At 35.7% G+C, this 22,142-nt stretch overlaps 1 protein-coding gene across 1 annotated transcript in view; it reads right to left on the bottom strand.

Moving 5' to 3' along the window:
• The window catches only part of LOC145662820 (uncharacterized), a 131,192-nt gene extending 114,330 nt beyond the window's left edge, over positions 1-16,862 (bottom strand). The window contains exon 1 of the mRNA XM_081728716.1: positions 16,678-16,862. The gene's annotated coding sequence lies outside the window, so the exon portion shown is untranslated. The remainder of the gene's footprint in view (positions 1-16,677) is intronic.
• Positions 16,863-22,142: the final 5,280 nt, after the last annotated feature.

Raw genomic sequence — 22,142 nt, 5'->3', positions numbered from 1 at the left:
AAATAGCAATTAAATAAAATATAAATTACAAACCTAGATTAATAATTATGTGGTACGAGTGTTTTCACTGTATTTCAATAACAGAATTATGTTGTGACTGTACTGTATGGCACGTAGAAATGCAATGAGATGGAGGTTTTACCCATAACAAACTGGAATGAAAGGAATCGCTTTTTTATTCAAACGTCATTTTTGTTTTCCCGTAGTAAATTTTACAATTAAAAAGCAGTTTTATCACATTCACTATTTATGAGTACCACGTTCTGTCCGGGAATTTTAGTTTTCAAATGACATTTCATTAGTGATTATCAATTTTAAGTTATGCAACCCAACATATCACAAGGGTCAAGCCCTTGCCTAACCACCTTATGAACTTTAAAAATCTTCTTCCACTCAAATTTTAGCGGCCTCAAGAAGTTCTATACGTATAGATAGCTCTCATGTTCCGCGTAACCTCCTATATAAAATCTGTCTTTAGATCCAGAAAAGGTGAACTCTTAAGTGAAGTTCTGATTTATGCATAAATTCTAAATGTTTTCATTAATTATAACTACTACATTTTCAGAATAGTTATTGCTACCTATTAAATTTTCACATTTTTCGTAGAACATTATTGTAATAGCTCTACAAACAATTTGTTCGAACGAGAAAACCCATTGCGTTCACTGATTTGCCCTTTGTCTCTTCTCTTTGAGTGAGCTATCGTCCTCGATTACTGAACTTTTCATACTTTTTCTTCAGAATGCAATGATTAAATGCTTCTTCGTATTATAATGAGAAAAGAAAAGTTGAAGTTATTTCTTCATTAAGGGTGAAATGTTTAAAAAAATCCCAGAAAAAAAATTGGAAGAAAATTTAGTTTTTTAAAACCTATTTTTCCCAAGCCCTTTAATCTCTAGTCACATTTCACATGGATTTTTTTTTTAAATTTATCTATTTGCAATTTCATCCTTCTAAAATTAAGGGATATGCTTAAGAAAATCTGATAGGTGCCGTTGATAAAGATATTCCAAAGGAAAAAAAAACTAAAGAAAATCAATTACAGAATTTGAAATTGTGATGCTTGTAAAAGTGAACATATATCTATCACTGATAATTCGCAGCTAATGATGGAGATAGCTTATGCTTTATGTTTTCAATTTTGCTTTATTATGTATCAAGGATATTCACTTTAGAGAAATATTTTAATCTACCAAAAAGAGTTACTATGAATTTTTCTTTATGTATGGAGTCTCCTTTATATAAAATTATTTATTTTAATTTTATTACGCAACTTCGAATTTTACTAAGCTTTACAAAACATGTATCCGTTTTTACAAGAAGTATAAAACAATGTATACCAATACACGCTTTCCCCTCATACTGTATCTAGTCTATCAATAATAACTTAGTACACACATTTCTTATCCCCTGTAGTAGTTTTCGAGATATATTTGGATTGCGTGTTTTTACCCGGGGTCACTGCAGAGAGGTTTCAAGTTGGTAAGAGGTATTTCTGCAGGGAATTTTCACGACATTCTCCCAATTTTCCCTGTTCAAGTACGTTATGGGCCCCAATTCATATACCTCTGCAAAACTTGCTTTATGCTGAAGAGAATGAACTATAAAACATGATTTTGTAATAACTATCTCACTGCGAGTTTAGGATTTTCTTTATTCTAACAGGATTAATGGGCCTCAGGGACATATCCCGTTGTCCATGACACCTAATGTTTAGTGCATAAACATATCTTTGTTATGTTTATCGAATTGACTAGATTTGATTCCGATGTCCGGATTGCATGTTCATATCCGTTCTTTGTAAGTATGAAGCCTTGCATTATTGAGTGAACAAGATTATTTCTATGTGACACCTTGAACAATAATTGTAAAAGGAAAAGGAAAATCTCACAAACTTATTACAAACCAGAAATTATAAGGGGCTCGCTGGCAAGGGGATGTGATAAAATGGGGGTCGTAATATAAATTAGAATTACGTACTACAATATAAAATCAATTTAAATGTGTAATTTTGTGTGACTTTTTAATTATCTAATGTGAAAAAAACAAATTATTGTTTATTGTATAGACCTCTATTAATTATGGTGAAACTTATTGTATAAATATACCAAAAGCTTTTAGAAGACTAATAGCTTTCAAATTATTTTTCATTTCATATTTCGTGTATAGCTGTCGATCTAAGTCTAGCTCTGAACAACCATAACGATTCAGTGGAAGTACAGAAGGTTATTTGCTTTATATCCGACGATTTCCGAAAAGCATTTATCCTATGAGAAGCTGTGTCGTCTCGCCGGTTGTATTCTATCCTGCTATCAGCATTATGTACTATCCCCGTCATTGCATTTTCCACTGTAACAAATACATCGAACCATGTTCATAGGTATTCCATTCTATTCCATTCCTTGCTGCAAGCTTTCCATAAGCGCGAGAGCGGTGTTGTAGACGTCGTTCTAACTTTCCAAATCAGTTGGGTTGGCGTCTGAGCTTTCGATAGTAACGCCACGGAAGGGAGTCAGAGTTGATGACAGTAACGCCATGATAGGAAATAATAATTTTCCCGCTTTTTGCTTGATGACATAATAAAACCGTAGAGTGTGTGTGTATGTGTGTTTTGTCAATGTGGATCCACTCATGGCTCTTCTTGATACTGTACAAACGAGATACGTTTTTATGATAGAATGGCGTTATATAGGTTGTGGGCAACACTAACCATCACGTTTTTTTCTACCTTATGTGGCTGCAACTTTCTTTTGTAACAGTATCCAGTGACAATCACGATTCCCTGCGAGAAACTTTTTCTGTGCTGGCGGTAAAACTTCTCAGCATCCCTTTCCAGAGGTGTTACGGTACGAAATTGCACGAATGTTACCATTATGATATCGTACGAAATAAAACAAATACAGCATTCTTGTCCAATGTAATACGACAAGATCTGTTTTCTATTTTGTTTCGTAACTGTTTTCTATTTTGACATCCCTTCCCTCTGAAGCGTTTTTTTCTGCAGTTTGTCATATGTTTAAGAATGCAGTAAGGAGTTTGTGACTGACAATGGACTGCAATAAATTTAGTGCAGGTGCACATAGACAATCATTTGCCTCGCGATCATCCGTGACCACACACACACTGTTGTTTCTGCGAGGTCGCCGTGGAGTCTATGCGTGGTTGCCGCTGTGTCATAACGACCGTTGACATGCTCGGTAGATGAAACAAATCTTGTATCTTATTCATCATAGCTTTGGAAATATTGCATAGTATCACCAAAACAAAACTGATCAAAGCAAGAAATATATATTAATAATACTTGTGTAACACCTTCATCAGACACGTTATGAAAGATCAGTCCAAGAGTAACAACCTAACTATTTACAAAAAGTTAAAGGAAGATACGTCCACTCTTCCCAGAGCCAATCAAATTTTCCTTTACTTTTTACTTCCATCTATACAAAACATAAATTTTTAATTAGATGCAAAATTTCAATTTTTAATTACGAGATTTCACATGCTTTTCCTAACAACTTACACACTTGTTCTAAATTTGAACAGCTACCTATTTGTAGTAACTTCCTTTGTTTCTATTTTGTCTAGCACTGCAACTACAACTCTTGAATCGTAAGCCCGCTCGTCCAACTTATCGATAAATCCTTCCTATGTTTCTTAACCATTAAGTTTCTACCACTTCCGTATCATACTTCCTTTTACCCTCACCAGTCCCTCTATTCTTTCCCAATCTACTTTATGTCCTGTTTCTTTAACATGCTTTTATATTACTTTGTTCTTTCTTCTTAATGTGACGTCCATTTTAGATTGTCTTATTTTTTCTTCGAATTTATTTCATGTTTCTCTTATGTATTTCGTATCACACTCTTTTTCTTTTTCTGTCTTTATGTATTCTTTTATTTTCACTCTTTCCTTTCTCTCTTACTGCGCCTAACACCCTCCTTTTCTATATATTATGATTGCTCCTTTACTCAGCAACGCATTAAGACTCTCTGTATTAACACCTAAGTTCTCAATTTCAAACCAACTCTTTTTCTTCTTCTGTCTTTTCTAACTACTTGTTTCTTATCTTTTACCTCAAATATTCTATTCCGTTTCCATTTCTAATTTGTATCTGGTATAGTATTTTCATGCCCTCTTTCGTTCTTCCATCATCAGTATCTATCATTTCTATCCGTCTTGTCATGATACTTATAAAGTTCCTCTTGTTTCATACATCTTCTTCACTTCTCTTATGATAGTATGTAACAATAATTCTAAATATCTTTCATTATACTTCTGGGCACTGTGTGATTTTAAATATGCACTACCTAGTTAGAAGAAGAAGAAGAAGGTACGAAAAAAGAAATAGAATCAAAATTGATTCTAATATATTAAGTTGATGAGTTGTCAAAACAACGTTTTATAAATAAACGATATAATAGTTCACGAACCACCATATAAAGTATGTATGCGCAATCATAGAAGTGTATTTTATTTCAATAATTGTGTGCCACCATAAAGTACGGAAAGATAAATACAATATAAATTATTTTTGAGTGAATTTAGTGATATGATATAGATAAAAATATGATTGAGGACCTGTATATAACAAGTTATGCTGTTATAAGTATATCCTCGCAGAGTATTGTTTTCTGTACCACCTTGTCCGGAATTTTCCATCGACATTTTTTATCATCATATCCGTGAAGTTTGTCTTATTATCCTCTTCCACTTCCGTCTCTAACTTGATTCCTTTTCCTTCATTCCCAATTCGTTTTTAAAAATTCTCCAATTGCCTGCTAGTCGCTTTCCATGTTCCCAGACAATCGTCTACATATTTAAAAAACATTAGAAGATTTTGTCTTCCTTTTCTTGCGCTTTATGTTGCCACTTGTTCATTACAATCTCGTCGAATACCGGCCTCAATAGCAACTCTATTTTAGCTCTTCCTTTATCTTCACCACTTTTTCACCCATGATACACATACTATTCTCCCAAATCAACCTTGGGACTTTTATCACTTTCTCCACTTTTCTATAATATTATCATTCATTTCTTCTTCTACTGCCTTTATGGCGTACTCTCTCCTAACACCAGAGAACAATGCCTTCACATTTACACTGAACAAACCTTTTTTTTTGTCCAGTTCTAACATACTCCTCGCGGGAATCGGAAATTTCACTTTCCGGATTTCGGAAAAATTCCGGAATTCGGAAAATCCGGAATTTAGAAAATTCAGGATTTTCCGAATTCTGGAAGTTCTCTGACATCTCAATTTTTCCGAAATCTGGATTTTTTTCTGATTTTACTTTCGGGATTCCGGAAAGTAAAAATTTCGGAATTGGCCATTCCTAGTTTTGGGGATGATGTTGACAACTCATGTTGTACTCCTGAGTAGGGCTCCCAGTTTTTCAGATTTAAAAACCGAGATACACTATGAAAATCTACAGTATAATCATAAATACGCACTTGCCTTCAGAATTAATTAAATGATAGATCTCCACTCACCTGAAATATATAGATTACTCTCAGTTGAAAATTTCTAACTAATACAAGTTGTGAGTTTTGAATAGTGCACGAATATTACCATCGTATTAACTTAAGTTTTGAATAAAATTCGGGACATTGGGAAGTTTGAACAATTTTGTGGGACAGATGATCTAAGTCTAGGGCGATTCCGGCTAAACCGGAACATCCATCTATAAGCCCAATCCATGATTATTTTTTTTTTTTTTTTTTTTTTTTTTTAGATTTCGTGTAGACGCCGAAGGATATAGTGTGTGCCTAATTCGTCTGTAATGGCACGAACTCTATTTTTTGAAGGTCTGCTTCTACGATGTTTCTTAGGAGTTCATCCGAGCAAGACGTTCTTAGGTGTCTACGAGCTTCATTTTCCATTGCTGTATCAACGGAACTAAATTTGACAACCAACCATGAATTGTATGTTCATTCGCCATTTTTGGCCCAAATGCACTGTTAATGTTTTCTTTTGTGGTTTGTTGTCCAGAATCTCCCAGTTTGAATTTGTAAAGAAAAGTTGGTTAGTTGGTTTGGAGTTTATCGTTCCTTTCAGCACCGAGGCCCCGTGAGAAGTTTACTTACAACTTAACAGAGATCCTCCTACACACCTCCTAACGGAAATCGAAATTTCGTTTCCCATTAGAAGGCGCGTAAACTAATTATAGACTATAGCCACAAGAGAGTTAAAAATATTCGGAATTGTGTTATCCGTTTAACAACCACTTTATTATTACTAGTGGGCCTATAGTTGTTTACTGGATGGGTTCAATTTTTTTTTAATACTACATACAAGACCTTAGTTTATTTCTGTGCAGTGTTGCTAAAGTGAGGTTCTAACAGACATAAAAGCTGATGTTTTATTTGTACTAAAATATAAACTAATTGGTAATTTTATCTCATAATTTGAGAGGAATGAGTGCTAACATATGGACAGCTTTTCGGCCTTTATTCTTCAAGAATATCACCAATGTTAATCATCTTGTTTGTAAACTATCTATGCTCGCACAGTTCAAAATTTGATCAATTAGCTAAAGCAGTCTTCTAGGGAACAGCTCAAGAGTTTAATTTAAGTTTCTATTTTTAAAAGATTCTTTAAAATCACGAAGTTGATTATGTAGGTTAGGCCAGGGGTTCTCAACCTGTGGTATGCAAGACGCTGTTGGTTGTACGTACGACTTATGGTAGTAATCGTTAATAATACGCTTTTCTGATACGCCGGTGGAAAAGGTTGAGAAACCCTTGATTAGAATATATTTACATTTACAGTACAGATTGTATTTACAGTTGGAAAAACAGAAGGGTCTGATGGCTGGAATACTGGGGAATCGAACCTGGCCTCACGTTTAGAGGACGGATGCTCCCCACAGAGCGACTTGTGACAGAACTCATTTACTACATACTATAGGTTAACTGTTCATATCATTAGTAACCGGACAGGTTCTTCTATCATTTTGTAGAATAAAAACTATATTCTCTGAATATTTTGAATTAAGTTTGCCCCCATATATTATTAATTGTAATTTACAACATTGTTTTCGAATATTATATTGACTCATCCCTTCAGAAGTATGTTCATTCTTAGTATTTGGAAAGCTATGGAAATTCATAAATAATTATGTTATTCCGAATCCAGTTTTGCGACTAAAGCGCGAATTACCAAGCAGGAAGACAGGAAATATTCAATACCTCCCGATAATAATACCTCCCGTAAATAAAAACTCGAAACGTGAATTGGGGCTACTTGTTATTTTATATACCTTAGGCACTCCGCTGATCAAACATTTCGTGTCCCTCTTTCAGTATTCGGTTATTCAAACAAATTCGTGGAAAAGAGCTCGTCGGAAGTATTTCACAAGCAGGGCCGCAACTAGGGGGGGGCAGAGGGGGCACGTGCCCCGGGCGCGTGGTTGGAGGGGGCGCCAGAAAGAAGATAGTATATCATTTGTTTTAAAAATCGCACCCTTTCCCTTGAGGAACTTATTCTAGAGGTTAAAAGAAATCAAAAGTTTACTTGGCCTTTTCCATGGGACCTCTTTTAGAGAGAGAGAGAGAGAGAGAGAGTCTCATCTAAATAGGTGTAATGTCATACATTAAAAATCTAATATTGCATGCATTTGTTCCCTTGGGCGACCACAGAGAATCTGCCCCCTTTCCTTTTCCTACCACAAGGAGCTGTTTGTCTGTATAATTCCACTGAGTTGAGTTGATTTTGAGTTTAACGTCCCTTTCAGCAGCAAGGCTATATGAGACGTGGACCTACTGATTAACGTGGAATCCGAACCACACAAGCTCCCGCCAGGAATCGAACCCGGGTCTCCCACGTCAAAGGCGCGTACGCTAACCGCTTAGCCACGAAGAAGCTCTATAATTCCATTGAGAACAGCTCTGAAGTTTAAAACGCTGTTATCAATAGGGGCGGGGGCGAAAAGTTAGCGATTTTTGTTGCTTGCTGGTGGTTGAAGAGTTTAGCTCAGACGCACCCCCTGTAATGTTACGCAATTGCTGCAATGTTTTTAAACTAGAGGGCAGTTTTGTGGCGGAAAAGATAAGTTACATGCCTCGGTGTATTTAATTGTTTCTTGTACGCCTACCAAGGGATTTTGCGAGTGAAGGCTGTATGAAGTTTTATCTATTAGTTTTGCTTGAGAGCTTTTCGAGGCCTTTGAATTGTTATCTATCAGTCCAACTTATGCTTTATTATGCTTTATTGTTAATTTCAATCATTGTTTTACATTAATCGTGTATAATGTATAATATTTACTATACATTAAATAATCTAAATATCTTGATCTATTTATTAACATTTTATAAAGCAATTTCTTTCATATTTAATGAACTTTCTAGTTAATGCACAGTAAAGAGATATGCTTTGCTCGAATCAGTTTTTTCTATCACTTGTGTGCACCTCAGAGGTGCATATATACAGAAAGAGAAAGTATACAGAAAGGTGCACAAAAAGTACAGAAAGTGCTCAAGTTCGAGAGGTACACATAACAATATAGTGTGGAGTTCTTGTGTGCTTCATTGTTGATGGAAAGTTTTCTTCTTTTCTTTTCTTCTTTTCTCCACATCAAAGGATTACACCGAAAAGTTTACAGAAATAAAAATAAGCTTTTCAGAACATTGCATTGTTATGTTCTCAATGATTTTGCATTATAAATATTTTTTAAAAAAATATTAATATAGTATATGTTAAACTTGCAGTTAAATAGAATTTCCAAGAATTATGCTATATATTTTAAATTATGCTTTATTTTCTAAAATTATGCTTTATTATTCTTTAAAATTAGTTTCTTCCGGACCCTTAGACAACCACACCCATGTTAAAGATACCAACCATATGTCTAAATTGCTATTATGCTTTTTATGCTTTTGGGTTGCTCTATTTATAATATACCAGATATTTTCAAGTTTATTTTGTATTGTTTTTGTATTTTTAAATGAAAGCTTATGTGCAAAATTATTTTTGGGTTGATTAGAACTAAATGTTATTTCAATTATAACTTTATGATGTAGGTATACTAGATATTTTCTAGTTTATTTTGTATTAGTTTCTTATTTTAATATGAAAGCGTATGTACATATGGTTATTAAAGCTAAATGTGTTATTTCAATTAATAACTGTATAATGTGGCAGATATTTTCTAGTTCATTTTGTTTTGATTTCTTCATACAACATTAAAACAAAATGTATGTACAAAATTATTCTTAAAACTTGTGAGCACATAAGGAATGTAATATATTTTTAAGTTTGATTGAAGTACTTAAAAATCGATATAACTGGTTTCATTAAGAATGTTTTTTACAGTTGCAATCCATAAGTAAGTGATACTTTTCGACTAAACCTGGGGGGGGGGGCGCCGAATTGTGTGTTTGCCCCGGGTGACAGAAACCCTAGTTGCGGGCCTGTTCACAAGCCCCAAAATGACGTTCCGGTACCTGCAAGCTCAGGCAACACAGTGATAACCACTCCGGTTTCATGTTTTTGGCCCAATTACACGGGTGACAGCAGCATTTCCAAATCGGTCAATTTTTAACTGAACAACCTTCTCAACTATTACCTGTCCTAAAAGTAGTAGAATGACAGCAGCACTAATGATATAGTGATACGTGTTCTATTAATTACCACGTACAGAAAAGTAGATAAACTACTCTAGTCCGTATCAAAAATTCATGAAATAACATTTTAAAATAGTAACGCATTCTTAGAACAAAATAATTAAGCGGTAAGTAGATTTTCCTGCAGTTTTAGATCATAACCAAGATTGAAATATCTCTCTTTAACTTTCCTGCATACAAATGCAGTTTAACGGCAGGAAGTTTGCTCTGCGGTAGTAAATAAAGGGAGAAAAAGTCAAGGTTGCTGCGTTGACTCAGGTCATAAAAATTAATATCCATTAACAAAGATTAAGAGATGTGTTCGTCTTCTGTGAATCCTAAAAACACAGACGCTGTAATTTTTATGATTCATATCAGCGTCTTCAGACCATATATTTGTATTTCACGTGGTTCTTTAGCTAATTAAATATGAGGTGTTGTTTTGTTACGTATCACTTGACGTTTTCCAAAGCTAGGGGCCGCGTAGGCTCAGTGGTAGAGCGTTCAACTCTGGTGCATGGGGGTATCTGGTTCGATCTCAGCTGGAGCCAAGTAAAGTTTGTGTTGGACAAACACCGCGTGCGTGGGTTTTCTTGGGATTATCCCGTTTCCTCCCACTTTCTTCATTCCACTATTTCATTCATTTCACATCATCACCGTCTCCTTTAGCCTAGCCAGCATAACGTGGGACGTAAAACTGAAATATTTCATTTTATTTCTTCCAAAGTTTATAATCCTGATTTCTGTATATTAGTTTAATGTCTGTCTGTCCATCTGTATATCAATGTATTGTCTGTATTTTACAGTCTATCTGCATACCAGTTTAATATCTTCAATGACTGTTTCATAAAGTTTTGTTAATTCGCTATTTGAATCACCTTAACGGAAAGTTCCATAATTTTAAATAAACTTCTTGTACTGGCTCAGAGATAGAACCCTTACGTCTGCTTTGGTACATATAGTCGTACGTTCCATTCCATACCAACTGGAAACATGGAGCATTTCTTTTGTTTGAGTTTTCACAGTTTCTTATTAATCTATTATTTTATACTTAATCAGCAGAATATTCGTTCTTCGCACAGGGAGAATACTTTTCATTTTCGATATAAATGGGTAAATTTGGATTTAAACGGCATCAAAAGTGTCGCTGTTTATTTCAACGACCCAAGAAACTATGGATTTGGCACTAATATCGATAATTTTTGATCGTTTTAAATATTTCCCGCTACCCTAAATTGCGCTGTCAAAATGAAATGATAGAAATCATCTCTGGCCCGAACCTCATCTATAGTGAAAATTTGATCGAGATCGGTTTGGTGGTTCAAGAGTTATTAGGTTTCGTTTATTTTTATATCTCCTGCCTCTTTCCACCCTACGTTGTACCGTTCGGCATCCCAGGCCTGAACCTCATCCATGTGGAAAGAGGCATGAAGTCACAAACATAGTCACTTTCATTATATATAGGCTATATATATTGCTTTTAGTTCATTTGTTTCTTGTTTGGAAACTATATGCTCTCTTTCGAATACATACCTAAAAGTATATTGGGATGACAGACAGCCGAGGGAAGTTATACTCACCATTTCAAGAGTATCCACTGAATGAGTTAACATAAGGGATTGGTCTAAAAAGTTGGTAACCCACAAGAATAACATTTTTGGATAAGGCGTTTCAGGATGTAAATTAATGTGCAAAATTGCATTTTGTAACCGCCTACTCGATTTCCCTTTCTAATTAATCTTTACAAAAAGACTTTATGTGCTTAAATTAATATTTGCGGCGGCGATTATTAAATTATTTTCATGAAAATGCATCAGGTATGTAAATAAAAACGTAGAAAGGGTTATTACGGTTTTCGACCACAGCCCTTAATTACACTTGAATTGCTGATTTGAGAAACGTCATAAGTCAATAATGTCAATAATGCCGTAAGTCAATGATTTGCGACGTTACTCAACTTAGGGACACTTCTTGCAGTTCGATATTAGACGAACTATTAGCGTGAATTCTGACATATTACAACCCAATGGTGTAGCTACACTTCAAGGATCAAAGCTACATATAAACACATTTTCGGCATACGGCTGACGTCTGACGTTTCTCAAATCAACGGTTCACTCATCAGCGTCATATTTAACACAATGGCATAAGTGGGTACAATAGCTCTGTGATAGAGTCCTCACCTCTGTTGCAAATAGTCCATGGTTTGATCCGAAGCCATGTGACTTGATGGTGGACAATATCGTGTAGATAGGCTTCCTCGAAATTCTCCTGTTCCTTCCAACATTCCCATTCCACCAATTATTTTGTAATCATTCATTTTCATTTATCATCTCTCTCTTTTAGAATAGAAAGTTTAACTGTGGAACGTTTAATTATTCTATTTTCTAAATGGGTTATAATCGCGAAATTTTCTCTTTAATTCAAAGACAATATTTTGGATAGACGCTTATCAAGCATTTCTATTTTCTGCTACTAAATGTTTCAATGCCGTCGCTTAAATTTAACGTGTTCAAATACTGAAAGGAATGCACATATGGGGGGAACTATTTTAATTTTTCCATAATCGATCGAGTTTAATAATGAGAACGTAAACAACTGTTTCCTAGATCTTCACGATGGGAAGTTTCTCTAAAGTTATTAACTAAATTGGAATTAATACAATTTTAATTTTGGTTTAATCACGACAAAACGCTAAGGTTATGAACAGCATCTGCTTTTTTGTAAGATGAGCATATTCATCGAGTTTTTATTCAAAATATGTAACTTTAGCTCGTTTCGAAAGTACCAGCAAATTCTGGACATGAGATATGGAAAGGTACCCGGAAAATTTCGCAGTAAAGGGGTCCAGTGTATTGGTTTTCATTCTCGTATGCCAATGCTGCCATGCCATGATTTTGAAAATAAAGTATGATTTTGACTTTCTTAAATTTTAGACAAATTCAATTGAACTAAATTTACACGTATTCTTTTTTTCTTTTTTTTTTTTTAAAAAAAAGCAACCTTCTCATTTTTATTTCCACAGAAACAAACAAAACACAGGAAATAACAACTTGTAAGGAAGTTGTAGGTAGGTTGGCAATCACGTTGTAAATTATTAGTATGCGAGGTTGACAAGAAAGGTCAACGGAAGTAATGCAGGAGAAAGGAAAATTAGAATTTATTTGTGATTATGGTTTTATAGTAATGTTCTATCCATATTGTGGATAACATTTGCCATGGTTTGACATATAATCTATGTTTATCGAGTACTGGAGTATCATCAATTGAAGAATTGATATGTTGTGCGTGTAACACACAGTAGTGTAAACATATATACCAGTAAGAAGTGGTGATTGATTATTTGGTAACGCATTAACGATGAACTTACCTAACGTTAGTATACGAATCCCAAAAGTTCCGGTTTAGCCGGGATAGTTCCAAATTTACATCTTCTTTCTTGGACCTGCTTTTATTACTCATCTATACTCCATTGATAGGAATAATCTACTTTCTGCCACTCAGTTTCGGTGAGTGTCAACGTATTATTGAATTAATTTGATACTTATTTAAAACAAGACCTACTAGAAATCCCGATCTAGTCTTCTCGTTTTGCCTCTAGTCCCGACTTTCTCTCAACTGGAGACTGGACACAAATATGAACTGATTTTTTTCGTAAGCAATAAATTATTTTATTTTACAGAATAATTGTCATTTTTGACTACAAAATTTATAAGATTCATTCCTAAGAGCGTATAATTTAAATCACTGCATGTGCATATTCAATCCAAAAGCATTAATATACCGTATTTTTCTTAACAAGAAATTCGACAACTAGTCTGTGGTAGTGGTGAAGAAAATCAAAGGAAACTATAAAGGAAGTCATTGGTTATTTTATTCATGTATCACCAGTGGCGTACGCCAGTGATGTAAGGCTAAAATTTTTGGTAGGTATAAGTTCGAGCATTTTCAAAAATATAGCGTATCCCCACCCCATGTATGCAATCATTCTTACTTTAAGGTGAGAATACGTTGGACTATATAAATATTACACGAGAGTATACTGCGTATAGGCCCACTGGTGTAATGCCCCACTACGTCCCTGGCATACGTCGAGTTTCGTCAAAAGGATCCACGCATTCAAGCTTGTAAGACACGTCATTTCTGTATGCTTATCTTAAATATACGTATATATATAGGTAGATAAATGACAGCTGTAACCAACAAGTTGTTTGCAGCACATGCCGCGGCATCCTTTGTGAGTAAGCCCAGTGATTATGATTGCTGTCGACAAAGAAAGAAAATATAATAATCTGATAACATTTACACATAAACTGTTGCTGTAATTTATTACTTTTGGTATTGTGGAGTTTTCGCCTTGTGATCACGGTAGTTAAGTTTCGCTTTGTGTCCATTATGTTACTTGTAATGGCTTGTAATTATAAGTGATGTCGCCACTCAGATGAAAGTGTGTTTTTAAAGATGTTCTTGATTCAAGATTTTGTCCCGAAAATTTCAGAAAATTGGATCGATTTCATGCTCTGAAAACATGGTAGCCTTACGAAAAACGCAAGGTTTTAACTATGACTATACTGTAGATTTTCATTGGATGTTCCGGTTTTTAGTGAAAAGTTTTATCGAGTGACTATATTTTTCTGAAAACCTGAGAGTTGTGCATTAACTTCTCATACTGTTATGTGAGCGAAAAAGTAATTTAATCTAACCGATATGCTTATTGGTAAGAAAGAAAATGTTTATATCATTCAGAGCAGAGGCAATGTTAGTTTATTTCTTGCTTTACATATTATTACTGTCTTATTTGGGGTATTGGAAGATACTTAGCAAGACGCAGTTTTGTTTCTTTGTGTGTTAGTAAAATGAAATGAAATAATTTAGTTTAACGACCTACGTTAGCACCGAGGCTAAGGGTGACGGTAATGATGAGAAACGAATAAATTGGTGGAATGAAGAAACTGAGACGAAACGGGAGAACCCTGAGAAAACCTCTCACACTGTATTTGTCCATCACAAATCTCACTTAGCACAAGCTGGGATTGAACTAGGGATCTCACGTACCAGAGGTAAACGCTCTACCACTAAACCACCGCGGCTTCTTGTTTGTTAGTATCTTAAGTAATTTTTGTCAACACTGAGGTGAATAAAGATGTACACCCACAGCTCGATGTAACATCAATGACACGGTGTATTTCTCACAAATTGAATGAAATCAATATTTCCTGCAACAAAAGCGAGAGCGTAAATCATTCAACATTCATCTTTAATTCCGTTGTCAGACATGCTTCATTTCAAATTACTACAACTAGGACACAACACCAACCAATTCTGACTACCAGATCCAGTACTATCTACTCTGCGAATTAAAACCGTACACAATTTTCCAGCAACCAGGATTTCCCTTTGAAAAATGTATTTGTACCTTGGGACAGTTCGTCATTTCAGATTTTGCCAGAGATGGGGAGCAAAATAGTTCACCGACATGACTTCAACGTTTTTTTACTAGTATATTAGTATACAATTTATTGAAAAGCATTGGTTTCCTAAACTCAGATGGGAGGGAGGGAGCAATTGCTCCTCTGCCTTCTCCAAATAATGCTCCTGAATTGGTACATTTAATCTCCATTAAGGTAGACTCAAACATAAAATAGAACACCAAAACAAAACAGTAAAGAAAAGCGTAAGTCATGACTAATGAGATGAAAAATAAACATGCGTATGTATTCAAAATTAGTAAATTTAGGCACATTTACATTTTTTAAAGTTAATTAATTCATAAGAAACTTACTGAAATCGATTCACCTACATCAACTTATGTTTTTAGTTTTAACATTTTCAGGTACGACATACACCTACAACTTCATGTCCTATGAAACCACATAATTTTTTATCGGGGAATCGAGTTGGGAACCAAAGGAACATTATAGCTATTTAGTAAGAAGCAAAGTCTTCTATTAAATAATAATAATATAAAAGGGCCGTGGTGGCTCAGTGGTAGAGCGTTCACCTCTAGTACGTAGGGTCCCTGGTTCGATCCCAGCTCGCGCCAAGTGAACCTTGTGGTGGACAAGCACCGTGTACGTGGGTTTCCTCGGGGTTCTCCCGTTTCGTCCCACTCTCTTCATTGCACCATTTCATTCATTATTTTATCATCACCGCCTCCTTTAGCCTAGCCTGCATAACCATGGGACGTGAAACTCGAAGATTATATTTCATTTTCATTAAATAATAGGAAGAAGTATTTTAGTCGCCAACTACTTAATTGTGGCCTAAGAGCACAAACTGCGTTGAAATATCATTTGAAGTATCTATACAGATTGCATGATACTCCAAACAGAGTATTTCTTTGTTTCTCATTTGCTTTAAATTTTAAGCTACATGCTACATGAGCAGTTAAAATAATATGCAAACCAGATTCGCATTTAATAGAATCGAATCCGAAACCACAATCACCAAATATTTTGTATTAAAAAGGGTGTAATTTCCGTAACTTTATTTCTAAGCCAAATGACATGGTTTTAAGAACAGAAACAAAACCTATTTTCAAGTGGAATGGAGATTATCGAGTGGGGCGCTCAGTGCACAAACGATTCGAGTCCACTTCTGGTCATTTTGGACATATTTCCTATTTAAGATCTGTAACTGAAGCTCCTTTCGATGCTTAAAAAGATGTCACATCTAGATATTGTTCATAGCTCTTATATTGCAAACAAGAACTTTAATAATGATTAAAAAAAAATGAATCAAAAGATTACGACCTTGGTCAATAATTAGTTTTTAGATCAGGGTCCACAAAATTTTCGAATTGCCCCTAATCCCCTGTGCTCTGATCGAGCCAATTGTTCAAGTTAAGTGTGAATAATATAGTAAGTTATGTTAAAATACAATATAATGCATCTCTTAAGGTATTTTAACATATTATATTATAACTAATGAAATGCTTTCTAGTCATTTCTTTTGCTTTTAAGCATATTAATCATAGTAATGTAAAGTCTAATAAATAATCCAAGTATAGACGGTTAAAATTGAAATGTAACTTTTTAATGTATATCATAATAAGTATAATTGTTTTTTCTGAGTACTTACGTAAGTGTTAATACCGACTATTCATGTTCTGCCGCGCAATATTCTCGTAGCACTTGTTTGTAGTATGAGCGTCGCACTGAAACTGTGCAGTGTGTAGCAGCAGAGGTCAAAGTACCAACAGCCATGCTTCTGAAAACAATGGGGACGACCTATTCTCCAGCAGAGCGTATCGTACTTTGGCAGCATCTCTTCCACGACAAAGAAACTCAGGGAGGAAGGAGAATTCCCAGTGGTCACTGACTGCCGCTCCTATACGAAAAGCGAGAGTGGAAAAACGCTTGGCGGAAACAACAATGCAATTGTTGCCAACTCTTTAACAGATCATAATAAGCCCAATTGTCATACAAGGTGACTAATAAAAAGGGTTCATGTAGGTGGTTTCAAGGTTGTTGCAGAAATTTTTACACACAAGCTGGAGGTAACTTGAAAAGGCTTTATGTTCAATATTAACAAACGTTTGAAAATGCCCCCCTCCCCTCTCCAGAGCAAACATTTGAAAAGAGAAAAGTTTTCCAGAGTTATCTTGATCTATATATCATGAAAGCGAGTGCATAAATTTTCTGATATTTTTAATAGATAATCAGATTCAAATCAAGTTCATTGCCTTTTCACTTCCAGGAAGTCCATCAATTAGCATGTTCACCTTTGAAAGCCATTGGTTCCAAGCTCGAAGCCAGTAAAAAGTCTTAAGGCACTGGCTGAAAAGTCAAGGTAGTTGAGATTTAAACATCTGCCATGGAGTTAATGTTACACAGGTGTTATGGTTAATTAAGGAGAATAAAACTACCAAGTTATGAAGATAAGGTTCATGTTACACTATTTTCTATGGTATTGGGAATGAATGAAGTACATATGGGGAAATCTGAGATTTTCTTTTGTATTTTTTTTTAACCTAATTGTTTAGAAGCTACTTAAGACCTGTAAGGTTACTTCGAAATATCAATTCCAATATCGTACTTGTAGACTAATAGGACATATTAGTTCATATTGAGGAGGACTAACTTAGCAAAATGTAAATTATAAAAATGTGTGTGTGTTCCAGCATAACTCTCATAACTCTGGAACACCTGGAGCAATTTTAACTAAACTTAGTACATATATTACTTACATTCTGGAAAAGAGTATATTCCTACTGTGCGGTAAAACTTCCCAGCACACCTAAGGGAAGTGGAAGGGGTAGGCATAAAAATGATACAAACGACCAATATTAGTGTTTAATCCACAGTTTTCGGGGTTCATGGGCTGACTGGTAACTGTTCCAATACCCTCAAAGTCCAAACTCAGCCTCCAGCGAAGGTGAGATCCCCTTAGCGCACCTAAAGCGTAAGAGGGAAGACATATAAAGATGATCGAAAACAGCTTATATTAATGTCGAATCCCTACTTCTTGATTTCACTAAGATGAACAGTGATACTTCTGATGCCGTTTAAATCCAAATTCAGCCCTTATTGGTACTCCCGAAGGGGAAGAATGGTGAAGTAAATATAATTGAAAATTACGGATATTAGTGTCAAATCCATAGTTTAGTGGTTCCGAAGTTGATTGGTAGCGGTTTCGATTACCTTTAAGTTCAGCCTCTACTAGTGGTAAGATCCCCTAGCTCACCTAGGGAGAGTGGAAGGGAATAACATATAAAATGATAGGAAACGCTCTATATTACTGTAAAATCCATAGTTCTCGATGTCGTAGAAATTAATAATTACACTCCTGATAATGTTAAAGTTCAGCCCCCAACGGCATGGGAGGTGAGTGGGTTAAAGATAAAATATCTCAAATGACTAAGATTAGTATCGAATTCATAGTTTGGTTTCTTCACGTAACTCCTAGTTTGGATATGAATGGCCATATCAACTGGATTGGATATTTACAGGGACAACGCCAAAAGCGTTGCTCGCACATCTACAAATCTACAAAGAATATATATATATATATATATATATATATATATATATATATATATATATATATAAAAAATTGTCCCAGTATTGCGTACAAGAGGGAAGAAACGGACGGAAAATGTTCGAATTTCCTTATAAAATTCCCTTTTTAAAACAATTTTACACAGTTCTTGAGTGAAAACACTGTCGTTATAGGAACAGTATCTGATTAGGCGAAACTGATACTGTATACCAAAGATCCAGGTGAGGGGTCAAGATTCAGACAAGATTTTTAGCTTCATTAGAAAACGTAAAAATCGCATTCTTTCTAACTCCTTACTCTAATAACATAACAATGTTCTAACTTTCCATAAAGACAGTGGTTACAAATATTAATAAACGAATGTTTTTATGCACAGTTGGATATACAATACTATTCCCTAACACACGAGAGCTCTACATTTCTATGCGTGAACACTAATTACAGTTCTGAACAACAGATGGCAGTGAATCTTGAATCAAAGTTTTCGAACACCATACTACACCAGAATGTCCATTGTAATAGAGTTGTCGAAATCATAAATAATTACTTCGAATGCTCACAAACATTTTGCTTGTATTACGTACACCCAACAGACACGTTTCCACTGTAATGCTCAATTCCCTCGAAATGTTTTCGGAATTTTCTGCTGTAAATGGCACATCGCAACTCATTAACTTGAAAGGGCCCTTTGTTAATTATTTTGTGTCTCATGGTGCAAGTGATAGCAGGAGTTTCGATACTGTGAGAAAATGCAAAGTGCTTGTGTGTAGACTGTGAAAGAAGTTCGACATTGTTGTAGTAGAATATCGTTCCAATACACCCACGCTTAATATGCAGATATGATGTACGTTTACGGGTTTTGTGATGATAATGCCAAAGGTGCGGTGGAAGAATACCAGCGAAGATTTTCTCGCCGCAGAGTCCCTACTGCACGGGTCTTTATACAAGTGTATACTAAACTCTGGGAAACTGGTGAGCTTCCCAGCGTGAAGCTATCATCTGAACGAGCCTCAAAATGCACTCTTTAACAAGAAGACAACGTTATTCAGACTGTACAGTGAAGTCCAACTACCAGCATTAGTAGATTTTCTTATCAACTTGTACTTTCACGTACGTGTGTACACTCATGTCTAAAATTATTGTCGTATGTCTTTAAATATGTTTTTCTAGGAATATAATTTGATAACGAATTCTCCCGGTATTTCTTATAATGTTAATATGTGTATAATCAGTAAAGACATGTATGTGGCAAATTTCGTGTCAAAAGAGCAGTAAATAAGAATAATAAAACGAAAACAAAACTTTCTTCTCCATTTAGAAACATTTTGTTTTACTTATTCTAATTTTCGTATTTATAATTCTTTTCCTATGAAATTTACCAGAAATATACATTTTCCGATTATACAAATAGTATTAATATTAAAAGTACCCTGCAACATCATTATCAAATTATATTCTTACAAGAAGACAGTTATAGATATGCGACAATCATTTTGGACATGAGTGTACATGATGTACTGCGAAGAGGAGGGCTTTATCCGTTCCATATCCAAAGAGTGCAACATCTCCATCCATCCAGGAGACAGTGAACTACTTGTTGATTTCTCCCAATGAGTACAGGAACATTCTAATGTTTTGCCATTTATCTAGTTCATCAATGGGGCCACTTTCACCAGGAATGTCATAAGCAACACCCGTAACTGGCATCGTTGGGGTGACGAAAATCCTAGGGTAATCACAGTAAGACAATATCAGGAACGAGTTTCTGTAAATGTTTGGGCGGGGATTATCTGTGATCAGATCATTGGTTCATTTTTTCTGCCCCAGCGTTTGACGGGTCAATCGGGTCAGCTCGGGTCGGGTCAATCAGGTCAGCTCGGGTAGGGTTGTCGGGTCAGATCAATCGGGTCGGATCACGAGTCGGGTCAGGTCATCGGGGAGGGTCGGGTCGGTCTTCAAACCAACCCGACACGACCCGTTGAGAGCACTACTCACCGGACATCCTATATATATATACTCTGCTCTGGAACATCTTTACCAATTTTAACAAAACTTGGTAGACATATGACTTTCAATCTGGAAAAAGATACTGTGGGAGTTGGAAGGGATAACATCTAAAAATAATGCAGACGACTTATATTAATGTGTAATACATAGTTTTCGGTTTAACTAAATTGAATAGTGATTCTCCTAATGACATTTAAGTCCAAGTTCATCACCATCGGTAGAAGATAGGAGGGAAGGAGGTGTGAAAAATAAAATGTCAGAAATGACAGATTTGTGTCGAGCTCTTTGCTTTAGGGTCGAGAAAAGCCTTACGCGTTTGAAATGACTTTTAGAAAATAGTTGGTACCCACTCCAAGCTATTTTTTAAATAATATAAATTTGATTAAAAGCACCCTACAAAAACGGGCATTTCAGCTCATATATATCGAGGTATATATATATATATATTGATTGGTTGCTGATTTTAGTTTAGCTTCCCTTTCAGCAACGAGGCTATATGAGACGTGGACCTATTGATTAACGTGGAATCTCAACCACATGAGTTTCCGCTGGAAATCGAACCCGGATCTCCCACACCAAAGGCGCGTAGGCTAACCGCTTAGCCATGAAGAAACTCTATCTTATCTTGGTGTCAGGAATCACCTCCCAAACGTAGTTGATATTGTTTTATAACATGTATATATATAGGGGTAGACAAAAAAATCTAAAAACACTTTATACAGGACACGGAAGTTTGGCCCTCCACTCTACAACACGTGTTGCGGTTGCCGATCATTTTTTTTTCAATGTGTCATGTGGGCCTTCCTCTTCCGTCAGCAGTAACCAGTTCACCTGTGAGTGTCGTGGTGTGAAAGTGGTGCATCAAAATGGGCGACCTGACAGACTTCCAAAGAGACATGATCGTTGGTGCCCGTCTGGTTGAAGCTTCAGTGGAACAGTGGCGATCATTGTGGGGGTATCGAAAGGCACTGTGTCCAATGTCACGAGGGCATACACAATTCATAGAAAACGACGTCTGCAAAGCACAACAGTGGCCGAAAGACAATCCTGTCAGATAGGGACCGGAGGGCATTAAAAGGGATTGTAGCAGCTAAAAAGACCATAGCAATGAAAATTTAGTCTGAATTCAATTTCGACCTATATAACCCGGTTTCATCGAAAACAGTGTGACGAACTTCATAAAATGAAAATTCATGGCAGGGCCGCTATCACCAAACCCCTGGTCACAGTAGTAAATTCAAAGAGGCGTATCCAGTGGTGCAAGGACCACAAGGCGTGGACTCATGAGCAATGGAAACACGTAATGTGGTCCGATGAATCGACCTTAACCTTGTTTCCAACAACCGGTCGTGTTTACGCATGGAGAACACCATCGCAGGCCTATGATACAGACTCTCTGCTCCCAACTGTAAACCATGGGGGTGGTTCTGTTACAGTATGGGCTGTGATATCGTGGTTTTCTGCAGGTTCCATCATAGCCCTGCATGAAATGTTGAATGCTAAGGCGTATGAGGTCATTTTGAAGGACCAGGTTCTAC

Source organism: Thermobia domestica, chromosome 10 (genome assembly GCF_964235325.1).
Source record: "Thermobia domestica chromosome 10, izTheDome1.hap1.1, whole genome shotgun sequence".
Classification (NCBI taxonomy): domain Eukaryota; kingdom Metazoa; phylum Arthropoda; class Insecta; order Zygentoma; family Lepismatidae; genus Thermobia; species Thermobia domestica.
The sequence above is the reverse complement of the archived record's forward strand: the minus strand, read 5'-3'. Positions and strand labels throughout refer to the sequence as shown.